Source organism: Vicia villosa, linkage group LG1 (genome assembly GCF_029867415.1).
Source record: "Vicia villosa cultivar HV-30 ecotype Madison, WI linkage group LG1, Vvil1.0, whole genome shotgun sequence".
Taxonomy (NCBI): domain Eukaryota; kingdom Viridiplantae; phylum Streptophyta; class Magnoliopsida; order Fabales; family Fabaceae; genus Vicia; species Vicia villosa.
In genome coordinates, this window is record NC_081180.1 from 132,127,343 (window position 1) to 132,139,072 (window position 11,730).

Genomic DNA, 11,730 nt, shown 5'->3' on the forward strand with positions numbered 1-11,730 from the left:
GTGGAGGCCTTTGAAGATGTATGTACAAAGCCTTACCAGCAGTTTTGTTGTTTTATTGATGACAGTTGAATATTTATGATAAACAGTTAAAGGTTTTTGAAAACAGAAGAAGTGAAGATGGACATAAGTCACATAGGTATCTGAAGAGTTTCACCGGGAATAATGCCCTTTAAATACCAGAAGAATGTTTTGAAAACAGAAAGAAGATTTTGTAAATACAGTTTTGAAAACAAACTAAGAAAAGAAAAAGGTGCTGGGACTTACACTCTATTAGAGGCCCATTGAAAATGAATTACTGTTTATGAGAAACAGTCGAGGAGATGCAAGGTTTTGTTGTCTGAAAACCTGGATCGTCCGTTTGATCGGAGATTGAAAATAGTTTTGAAAATTGAAAAAAAAGAAGTCAACTTAATTAAAGTAATGATGAAATTTATTTATTAAAACCTAAATAATTAGGGGTTTATCACAAAGATATTTATAAGAGATTAGATTTTGAGAATCAAGTAAAAAAATATTTGTAAGTATTAAAACATACTTAGAGATATATGATTTTAAACCTAATTAAAACATATTTAAAATAATATATTTTTATTATTTTTTGGTATATTCTCAAAATAGATATACTACCTCCGTTCCTTTTTATAAGAGACAATTCACTTTTTAGGTTCATTGAATAATCAATGTATCTAGTCTATAAATAGACCAAATACATTAGTTATTGAATGAACCTAAAAAATGAATTTTCTCTTATAAAAAGGAACGGAGGTAGTATTAAATAAGAAGTGTGTGAAAAATAAAGTGAAAATGACTTAATTTGATAAGTGAATTAATTGTGTGAAGTTGTGAAGAAAATAAAAGAAATTAGTGATAAAAAATAAGGTTTGTCTCCACCAAGGCTTGAACCCACGCCCTTATGGTCACACGTTCAAAATAATACCACTGGGCTAAGCCTCAGTTGGTGACTATAACACGCGCGCAGTTGGCTTTGTTTCAAAATGAGTTAGAAATGTTTGAAAAATAAAAGAATCAAAAAGTCTGGGGCGAGGGGGAATCGAACCCCAGACTAGAGGCATGAGGAGACTAAGAGCGCATGTGAGGCCACTAGGGAAAACGATGAATTCGTTTAGTAAACGGATTCAACTAAATATATTTTAAACTTAAACCCTGATATTCAAAAGAATGGCGCCATCACCATCTTCGTCTTCAACCTCCAACTCAAACATTTTTGAATTTCTGAACTCTCTCAATTCTTAACCATTTGCCAAGATGTAAACATCAAACTTGTTCTCTGAAAATGGAGGTCGATGGCTATGGTGGAGAACTTCTGGCTACGGCTGAATGATCCTAAAAGCTTCCTGGGGACTCACTGATGCTAACTGAATGCTTATTGTAACTTGAACGCTTCAGAATTGTCCGGCTCGACTCCTTCAATTTGAGCTTCAAGTGAACATGGAGGTTGAGGATTCTGAACTTACAGATGAGCTGCGACCATCTGGATAGCTTCACCACACCCTCAGGAACCTGTTTGGATGCTTGGACTTGCTTGACACCTTCTGAATTTCTCTATGGACCTCCAACTGCACGAGCTTCAAAATGAAAGCAACAATGGTGTTCCCCCACTTACAGAAGTGATCCAGATGTTTGGATCAACTCCAATGAACCTCCTTAAGATGTTAGAAGGCTTACTTTCAAAAGAAAAACTCTGGTTTGAAGAATTCGATTCTTCTTGCCAAAGAACTTTTGAAAACTATAAGCAAGAGGGACAAATGAAGAAAGCAAGAAGTTATGGTTGCTTTGGTGTGATCAATACTGATGAAGGCTCTTCTATATATAGGCAAAGAGCTCAGTACAATTGAAGAGAGTGAGCTTGCTTAGTGAGGTTAACTTGGTTTCTTGGTTATGAAGGAATTCAAAGAAATATCCAAAATGCAATGATGACAATTTGATTCCTCTTGATCCCAAGACCTAGCCCTCGATTTAATCTGATCTTTAGGGATCATTTCTAATGCAGAGAAGCCTCTAATTGGCTTAGGAGAAGATTCCTTGATGATTCACCAATATTCCATTTTGTAATGATTACTTAATCACATGCCATTGAATTCTTGCAACTTGGCCAAAAATGATGAAATAATGCATTTGATTCCTCTAAATCCCTTCTGATATATCATGTACAAGGATTTATCAATTGGTATAGGCATTGGTACAAAGTTTGCAAAAATTCAAATGTGGACATGACCTATAATTTTCTTTTATGAGGCCAACTTTGAACAAGCATAACTCCTAGCTCAAAATGAATTTGAATAAGTTTGAGTATAATTTGGAAAGCCCTTAACATATACTTCAATTCATTAGTTTGGAATTTCTTCAAAATCATTTGGGAAATTTATGAAAAATGGGCCTAAAGTTGGAAGAAAACTAGGTCAAAAAACACTTAGAATTTTTTCTAAGTTTTTATGACCTATAACTTCCAAAGCCTAAATCTCTCAAATGATTGATCTCTTGAAAAAAGTTGCATTGTAAGATGTTGTTTCATTTTGCAAGATCTACAACTTTCATTTTGGGAGATTTTTGAGTGTGTAAGTAAAATTTTGAGTTCCCAAAATGCCCTTAAAACCCTAATTCTTGACTTTTGTTGACTTTTTTATCCTTGATGAATTTTCTTGAATTTCTTTTGCCAAATGACTTCAATAATCATATGTTGATGATATTGATCCTTAAAAGTTATGGTTTGACAAAAAATCCCAAAAGTCAAAGGTGATCTTGTACAGTTGACTTTTTCCAGATGAAGTGAAATTTTGGACTTTGGTAATGAATCAAGTCCTTCTCCTCAAATGAGTGATATGAATGGATTATATTGAGGTAATAGAAGTTCTTGAGTCATGTTTTGAGTTTTGGATCCATGTCCTGATTAAAAGTCAACTGCCCAGGTGAATTAGGTCAAAAACCTTAATTGTCGACCAGATGAAATTGATGACTGTAGATCTTGAATTAAAGTGTAATGCCCAGTGGATATTGCCATATGGATCATTTTAAGATGATTGAATCCTTTGAGTGATGCCCTGGGGCTTTTTAGGGTTTCCCAAATGTGGTCCCTGATTTTAGTCCTTGAGGGGCTCAAAACCCTAGTCTGGTGATCTGAGCAAACCTGAGTCTTGATAACTAGTGTCTAATCAATCATATGTGAATGAATGAATCATTTGAACCTTGTGATTTCATCATAGATTAATCCCATACTGATTGGTCCTTGGCCTGAACTCTTTTGTTCTTGCACATCTCCAATTGGGTAACAAGTGACTGCCCTGAGTATTTGTCTTGGGTTAATGAAAAAAAACTGGAAGTGTAACATCTCAGGGGGGGGGGGGGGTCAAAATTAGGGTATGACAGATGCCCCTATTTAAGTTTCTTTCATCTGGAGGGAGAAAGATTAATATCTTGATCTCTCCTGTGTGAAAGAGACTTAAATACCAAAGAATGCCCGAATTTTGGGCGCTCTTGAGATGTTGCAGTGGTAATGAAACGTTCGCCCATGACTTGATCCCTTCAATTCACTTCGCGGGGATGAGGAGGCAAACTCCTGTAGAAATCTGTCATGCGAACTCTGGTGAATGGATGGCAATGTAGAATGCACAATCCATCTTCTTCAACTAAGTGTTTACTACTTAGAAAAAGGTAAACAAACTCTCTAGCTTCGGATGTTTTAAACTCGAAACTGGATTCTGCTTGTAATTTTTGGACAATATCTCAGATAAAGAGAAAATCTCCAAGGATTTGTTTCCTCATCAAACTTCTCGCCTATGTCTGTCGGAGAGATGCCATTTGATGGATGATAAGAAACTTCATCATACTTTCCTTTAATGTGATGTCTTCAAAGAAAGCCATATGATCTTGCGTCCTTTTGAGGAGCTAATGACTTTACTTGAAAGCGGATGAATTGTCTTCGGAATGAAAACTGCCATTCATCGACTTATGTTGGAGAGTTGATAAACTGTTTTCCAGGAGGAAGACTGCCATTTGTCGACTCTGACGGGGATTAACATCCTTTAATTTGACAAACTGCTCCTTGTAAAAGGAACTGGCATTCATCTATTCTTTGGGTATTTTAATCAAAAGACAAACTGTCTTTCTTTGGGAAATACTGCTATTTGTCGACTTATGCTGGAGGAATCTGAACTATCTTCTTGATGAAGACTGCCATTCATTGGCTCCGCTGGGGAGTTAACAAACTGTTTTCTAGGAGAAAAACTACCATTTGTCGACCCTGATGGGGATGCAACATCTTGTAATTAGACAAATTGCTCCTTGTAAAGGAACTGGCATTTGTCTATTCCTTGGGTCCTAAACAGACAAACTGTCTTTCTTGAGAAGGACTGCCATCTGTCAATCGCTAGGGGAACAAACTGTCTTTTGCTGAAAGAGACTGCCATTTGATGACCCTGCCGAGGAATTCCTAAACGAAACGAACTGTCTTCGTGAAGAAGGCTGCCATTCGTTGACTCTGCTTAGGAGAAAGTGAGCAAACTGTCTTCTGCTGAAAGAGACTGCCATTCGCTCAACTTTGCTGAGGAATCTTTAAGCGAAACGAACTGTCTTCGTAAAGAAGGCTGCCATTCGTTATCTCCGCTTGGGAGAAAGTGAGAAAATTGTCTTCTGCTGAAAGAGACTGCCACTTGCTGACTTTTAAATAAAGATCCTTAAACGAACTGTCTTCGTGAAGAAGACTGCCATTTGTTATCTCCACTTGGGAGAAAGTGAGCAAACTGTCTTCTGCTGAAAGAGACTGCCATTTGCTGACTTTAAATAAAGATCCTTAAACGAACTGTCTTCGTGAAGAAGACTGCCATTCGTTATCTCCGCTTGGGAGAAAGTGAGCAAACTGTCTCCTGCTGAAAGAGACTTCCATTCGCTGACTTTAAATAAAGATCCTTAAACGAATTGTCTTCGTGAAGAAGACTGCCATTCGTTATCTCCGCTTGGGAGAAAGTGAGCAAACTGTCTTCTGCTGAAAGAGACTGCCATTTGCTGACTTCAAATAAAGATCCTTAAACGAACTGTCTTCGTGAAGAAGACTGCCATTCGTTATCTCCGCTTGGGAGAAAGTGAGCAAATTGTCTTCTGCTGAAAGAGACTGCCATTTGCTAACTTTAAATAAGGATCCTGAAACGAACTGTCTTCGTGAAGAAGATTTCCATTCGTTATCTCTTGTGGGGAGATTGGAAAGTGGACAAACTATCTTCCGGAGAAGATTGCCAACTATCGACTTGTCAGAGAATCCTGGTTGGGGAATCCCAAAAGTGGACAAACTATCTTCATGAGGAAGACTAACATTTGTCGATTTTGCTAGGGAATAACAACAGTAGTGAACAAACTATCTCTTTGAGGGAGATCACCGCTTGCTGACTTTCTGGGGAATCCTGGTGTATGAACCGTCATCATGAAGAGGAATGTTCTTTTCACGACTCATAAGGGACACTTAAGCAGATGTCCAAGTGACTCGAGTAATAACAGGATCAAAGCCCCTCCTAGTCAATATTAATTAATGCAGTCATATGATATGATGCGTGAAGCATGCATGAATGTTATGATGATTATAAAGTGAATGTGAATAGAATTTTTGCGGATGTGAAATCCTGTGATACGACTTGAATTTTGTTGATCAGCAGATGTCTTCTTCTTGTAAATTTGCACTCCATTGAGGATACCGGGTTACTGGTTGTCCGCTATTTGAAGTGAGTGACATGACTTGAAGTGAAGATCCGTTATCGGGAAATGTTCGCAAAGCGACCTCATGGGGAATTTTAATTCCCGGAGTCTCAACCGTTCTCGGAGCAACTGTTTGCATTCTTCCTATTGTTTGTAAACCTTAGAAAGAAATTTCACCTTTATTTTGCAAGTAAATTCATTTTGTTTTTGAATACGTTTGTTTCAAAGAAAATGACTATCAGTCCTAAAAAAATGCATTTTAAGAAACTGAATAAGACTCGATTGCAAAGAAAAGGCATAAGGCTCAAATTATTATTTATGGAATGGTAATCAGCCAAATGCTTGATCCCATGGAGTATTTACAAAGTTGGAAATTGGTAATTTTCGGGAAAAGGGCTACGATGAAACGTGACGACCATTATCTTTCCCTTCCACTCTGAATTGTTCTGTATTCGTGCTTCGTAGAAGATGACCTACTAATGATGAACACTCCGCTATGGATTTTCGAATGATCAAGTTTGTCCTGAACACAGTTACTTGCCATATATCCCTAACTTTTGCGTAAGCTACCCCTTTCGGGTTTTAAGTCTACCGGGATTGATTATTTATTTTTTATGTCTCTAACTTTTGCCTGAATCGCCCTTTCGGGTTTTCGATCCACCGAGACGCTCTTTTTTGCCTAAGTCGCTCTTTACGAGTTTTCAACTTAGCGAGCTGTTCTTTTAATTATTTAGGCGAAGTATTTCTTGACTGCGTCGACGTTCACAGGATGGATGAATTCTTCTCCATCCATAGTCGTTAGTATTAAGGCTCCTCTTGAGAAAGCTCTCTTGACCACGTATGGGCCGTCATAATTGGGAGTCCATTTGCCCCTAGAATCTGTGAGAAAAGATTTAATCTTTTTGAGTACAAGGTCGCCTTCTTTGATTGTGAGAGGTCGAACCTTTTTGTCGAAAGCTTTCTTCATTCTTTGTTGATGTAACTGTCCGTGGCACAAAGCTGTCATGCGCTTTTCTTCGATTAAGTTCAACTCATCGAATCTGCTTTGACACCACTCAGATTCTGTTAATTTTGCCTCCATCAAGACTCTCATTGATGGGATCTCAACCTCTATGGGTAGGACTGCTTCCATACCATATACAAAGGAGAAAGGAGTTGCTCCAGTCGAAGTACGTACAGATGTACGGTAACCGTGAAGAGCAAACGGGAGCATTTCATGCCAATCTTTGTAAGTGATGACCATTTTCTGAATGATTTTCTTGATGTTTTTGTTAGCTGCTTCTACAGCTCCATTCATCTTTGGTCTGTAAGGAGATGAGTTGTGATGTTCAATCTTGAATTCTTCACAAAGTTCCTTCATCATTTTGTTGTTCAAATTTGACCCATTGTCAGTGATTATCTTGCTAGGAATGCCATAGCGACAATTGACGTGATTCTTGATAAACCCGACGATAACTTGTCTTGTGACGTTCGCACATGAAGCTGCTTCGACCCACTTGGTGAAATAGTCTATGGCGACCAAGATGAAGTGATGTCTGTTGGACGCTTTTGGCTCGATCATTCCAATCATGTCGATTCCCCACATGGAAAAAGGCCAAGGGGAAGAGAGTATGTTGAGAAGAGATGGTGGCAAATGAATTCTATCGGCGTTGATCTGACATTTGTGACACCTCTTTGCATACTAGTAGCAATCTGACTCCACCGTCAGCCAATAATATCCTGCTCTCAGTATTTTCCTTGTCATGGTATGTCCATTAGTGTGAGTACCAAAAGAACCTTCATGTATTTCTCTCATGAGTATTTCTGCTTCTTTTCTGTCAATGCATCTGAGCAGAACCATGTCAAAATTTCTCTTGTACATAACATCTTCATTCAGGAAGAATCTGCCAGCTAACTTTCTCAAAGTCTTTCTATCTTTCTTTGATGCCCCAAGAGGGTACTCTTGCCTTTGAAGAAAGTTTTTGATGTCGTGATACCACGGTCTGTCGTCGATGATTGCTTCTACTATGAAAACATGAGAGGGCCTATCCAGGCGTATAACATCGATCCGAGGAATGTCATTCCAATGATTTATCTTAATCATGGAAGAGAGTGTGGCTAATGCATCAGCCAAGTTATTTTCTTCACGAGGAATGTGATGAAAATCTACCCTGTGAAAGAATGGTAACAATCTTCTCGCATAGTCTTTGTAAGGGATTAGCCATGGGTGGCGTGTTTCCCATTCTCCTTTGATTTGATTGATGACCAAAGCAGAATCTCCGTATACATCCAAGTGTTTGATTCTTAGATCCACGGCTTCTTCAAGACCCATGATGCAAGCTTCATATTCAACCTCATTGTTTGTGCATTTGAAAGTTAATCTGGCAGTAAATGGAATATGGGTACCTTGAGGGGTAACAATGATTGCCCCAATTCCTCTTCCATAAGCATTGAAAGCTCCGTCAAAGATCAAGCCCCACTGGGATCCTATCTCAGGTCCTTCGTCTGGTAGTGACTCGTCGTAATCTTTCATCTTGAGGTACATGACGTCCTCGTCCGAAAAGTCAAAACTAATTGATTCATGACCATTGAGTGGGTGGTGAGCCAGGTGCTCAGCTAGGATGCTTCCTTTCACGGCTTTCTATACGTGATACTCAATGTCGTATTCTGATAACAACATCTACCAACGGGAAATTCTCCCGGTTAAGGCAGGCTTCTCAAAGATATACTTGATTGGATCCATATGGGAGATCAAACAAGTAGTATGTCGAATCATGTACTGGCGGAGACGCTTGGCAGCCGAGGCCAAAGCACAACAGGTCTTCTCGAGCATGGAGTAGCGGGATTCATAATCAGTGAATTTCTTGCTCAGGTAGTAGATGGCATGCTCTTTTCTTCTCGTCTCGTCTTGCTGTCCAAGGACACAACCCATGGAATCTTCTAAGACGGTTAAGTACATTATCAAAGATCTTCCTTTCACTGGAGGAGACAAGATGGGTGGTTCGAGCAGATATTCCTTAATGTTGTCGAACGCTTTCTGACAATCGTCTGTCCAGACGCAACTTTGATATTTCCGTAGAAGTTTGAAAATTGGAGCACAAGTTGTAGTCATGAGATATATGAATCTCGAGATGTAATTCAGACATCCAAGAAATCCTCTAACTTGTTTCTCGGTTCTGGGCGAAGGCATTTCTTGAATTGCCTTGACTTTGTCTGGATCTACTTCAATTCCTCATTTGCTGACGATGAAACCAAGGAGTTTTCCTGAGTAGACACCAAAGGTACACTTGTTGGGATTTAGGCGAAGCTGAAACTTCCGTAAGCGTTGAAATAACTTTGTCAGATTCTGTATGTGATCTTCCTCATTTTCTGATTTGGCAATCATGTCATCCACATAGACTTCCACTTCCTTATGCATCATGTCGTGAAAAAGTGTAGTCATGGCTCTTTGATATGTTGCCCCTGCGTTCTTTAGTCCAAAAGGCATAACACGGTAGCAGAACGTTCCCCAGGGGGTGATGAAAGCTGTTTTCTCCATGTCTTTAGGTGCCATTTTGATTTGGTTGTATCCCGAAAATCCGTCCATGAATGAGAAAACTTTGGATTTTGCTGTACTGTCAACCAACATGTCAATATGTGGTAAAGGAAAATCATCCTTAGGGCTAGCTTTATTCAAATCTCTGTAGTCGACGCACATGCGGAATTTTCCGTCTTTCTTAGGAACGGGAACAATGTTTGCTAACCACCGAGGGTATTCTGAAGTGACGAGGAAACCAACATTGATTTGCTTTTGAACTTCCTCTTTGATTTTCATGGCCATTTTCGGATGAGTCCTTCTCAATTTTTGCTTGACCGGAGGGCATTCTGGCTTCAACGGTAAATGATGCTCCACTATACTGGTATCCAACCCTGGCATATCTTGATAAGACCAAGCGAAGACATCTGAGAATTCTTTGAGCAGTTGTATCAAACTCTCTCTAATCTCGGTGTGAGCATACCCATTTCCAAGTGGAGTATGTCGGACTTTCTTTTGAGGAAACTTCCAATCTTGTGAATGGAGAGACTCGTTGTCGAAGACACTTTCGATATCATCCTCTTCTGTATTTTGATCTTGCTCTTCTCCCAAGATGGCATTGACTAGGTATGTGAACTCTAAATCCGTAGCCTCTGTGGGTGACTTGGGGATATAATGATCTCTAGAGGCTCATTGTATGGCTGAATGGCCTATTCCCTTTGTTGAAGTAATCGTGAAATTTCCTTTGATATTTCTTCGTCTTCTTCTTCCTCTGCCTCGAATACAGGAAACCCAAAGCTTGGAGAAGACATACGATCGTACATTTCAACGGGGTGTCTTATGATTAATCTGCATATGCGTGATAAGTTTTATTTAGACAACGAGGGAAGACTCGGTGTATGCAGTTAATGGAATGTTTTGATGTTTTTAGGGGTGTTTTGTAGGATTACCAATTTCCGAAAAAAATAAAAGGGAAAAACTAACGAAGGAACAAAATGACATTTTTATTTATCGACAGTCATTTCTTGAAGCAAAGACCCTATAAAACAAAACTCTATTGCTTTGGGCGAAGCAAAGAGGGACATTTTCCTAAGAAATAGTAAAATGCAAAGCCCTATGAAACATCTCTTCACCTTGGGCTATGGTGAGAGGACAAAATAACGGTGAAAGTTCCTACTTAGGAGTGCGAACAACAGTTGAAACTTCAACAGCCGTCCAAGAGTGGCGAACCCCATTGTGCACTAGATAATCTGGCACCTTAGGCTTGAGTTGGCCTGTGGTAGGTCTTGATTTACCAACCACTGTCTTTGCAACACTCAGACGATCTTCTTCTACTTCAGCAGACTGAGCGGTGTGAGCATACCCATTTCCAAGTGGAGTATGTCGGACTTTCTTTTGAGGAAACTTCCAATCTTGTGAATGGAGAGACTCGTTGTCGAAGACACTTTCAATATCATCCTCTTCTGTATTTTGATCTTTCTCTTCTCCCAAGATGGCATTGACTAGGTATGTGAACTCTAAATCCGTAGCCTCTGTGGGTGACTTGGGGATATAATCCTCAATGATGACTTCACCAGTCGATGATGATGAATAGCAAGGATTATATATCTCTTTCGGCTGAGTAAGGTACTCGTAATCAATGTTCCATCCAGTCGGAATAATGTCTTCAAAAGAGATTTTTGAACTTTCAGGAGCGGAGTATTTCACCATGTAGTCGAATTTTCCGCTTGGTTCTCCTAATGTATCCCAGGTTTCTTCAGGGATAGGAGGAACTTCTTCTGATGAACCATGACTTCTGGTGGTGAAGTTGTTAGTTACTTCATCACGGCTTGGTTGAGTTTTACTTTCAGATCCTTTAGTCGGATAACATCAAGGTGAATCAGACTCTGATAGGGAGACGTATCCTGCTTTGTGAAGATAGGATAGCCATTCCTCTTCATCGGTGCTTTCCGTACAGATGGTATTGACTGTTTGTTGAACAGATTGAAGAAAACCTCCGCTGCGGAAATTTTCTTAAATTGGAAGAACTACCTCAATTCCTGGAATAGCCTTCGATGATGTTGGAAAGAACCCAACTTCTGTTCTGTTTTTGTTGTTGGTAGGAATCTCAATGTGCCCCCAACCACTGGTAGTGCCATCCTTTATGACTTGGATTGCATCTTTGTAGGAAGAAATAGATGCTGCTTTCTCCTCTCCTTTTTCCTTATCCAAGGAAAGTGCTTGGAATTTAGTTCCATCGACTTCTTTTGGTTCTATGTCGGAGAATGATGACAGGTTACTGACGATTAAAGCTCGTTCTCCACATACAGTTACCAATTTGTCATTTCGTATAAACTTCAGTTTCTGATGAAGTGTTGAGGTAATTGCCCCAGCTTCATGAATCCATGGGCGACCTAGCAAACAACTGTATTATACCGGGATATCCATAACTTGGAAAGTGATTTTGAAAGTCTGAGGTCCAATAGTTATGGGAAGATCTACTTCTCCAAAAACTGACTTCCTTGATCCGTCGAACGCCTTGACGATGACGTGAGTGT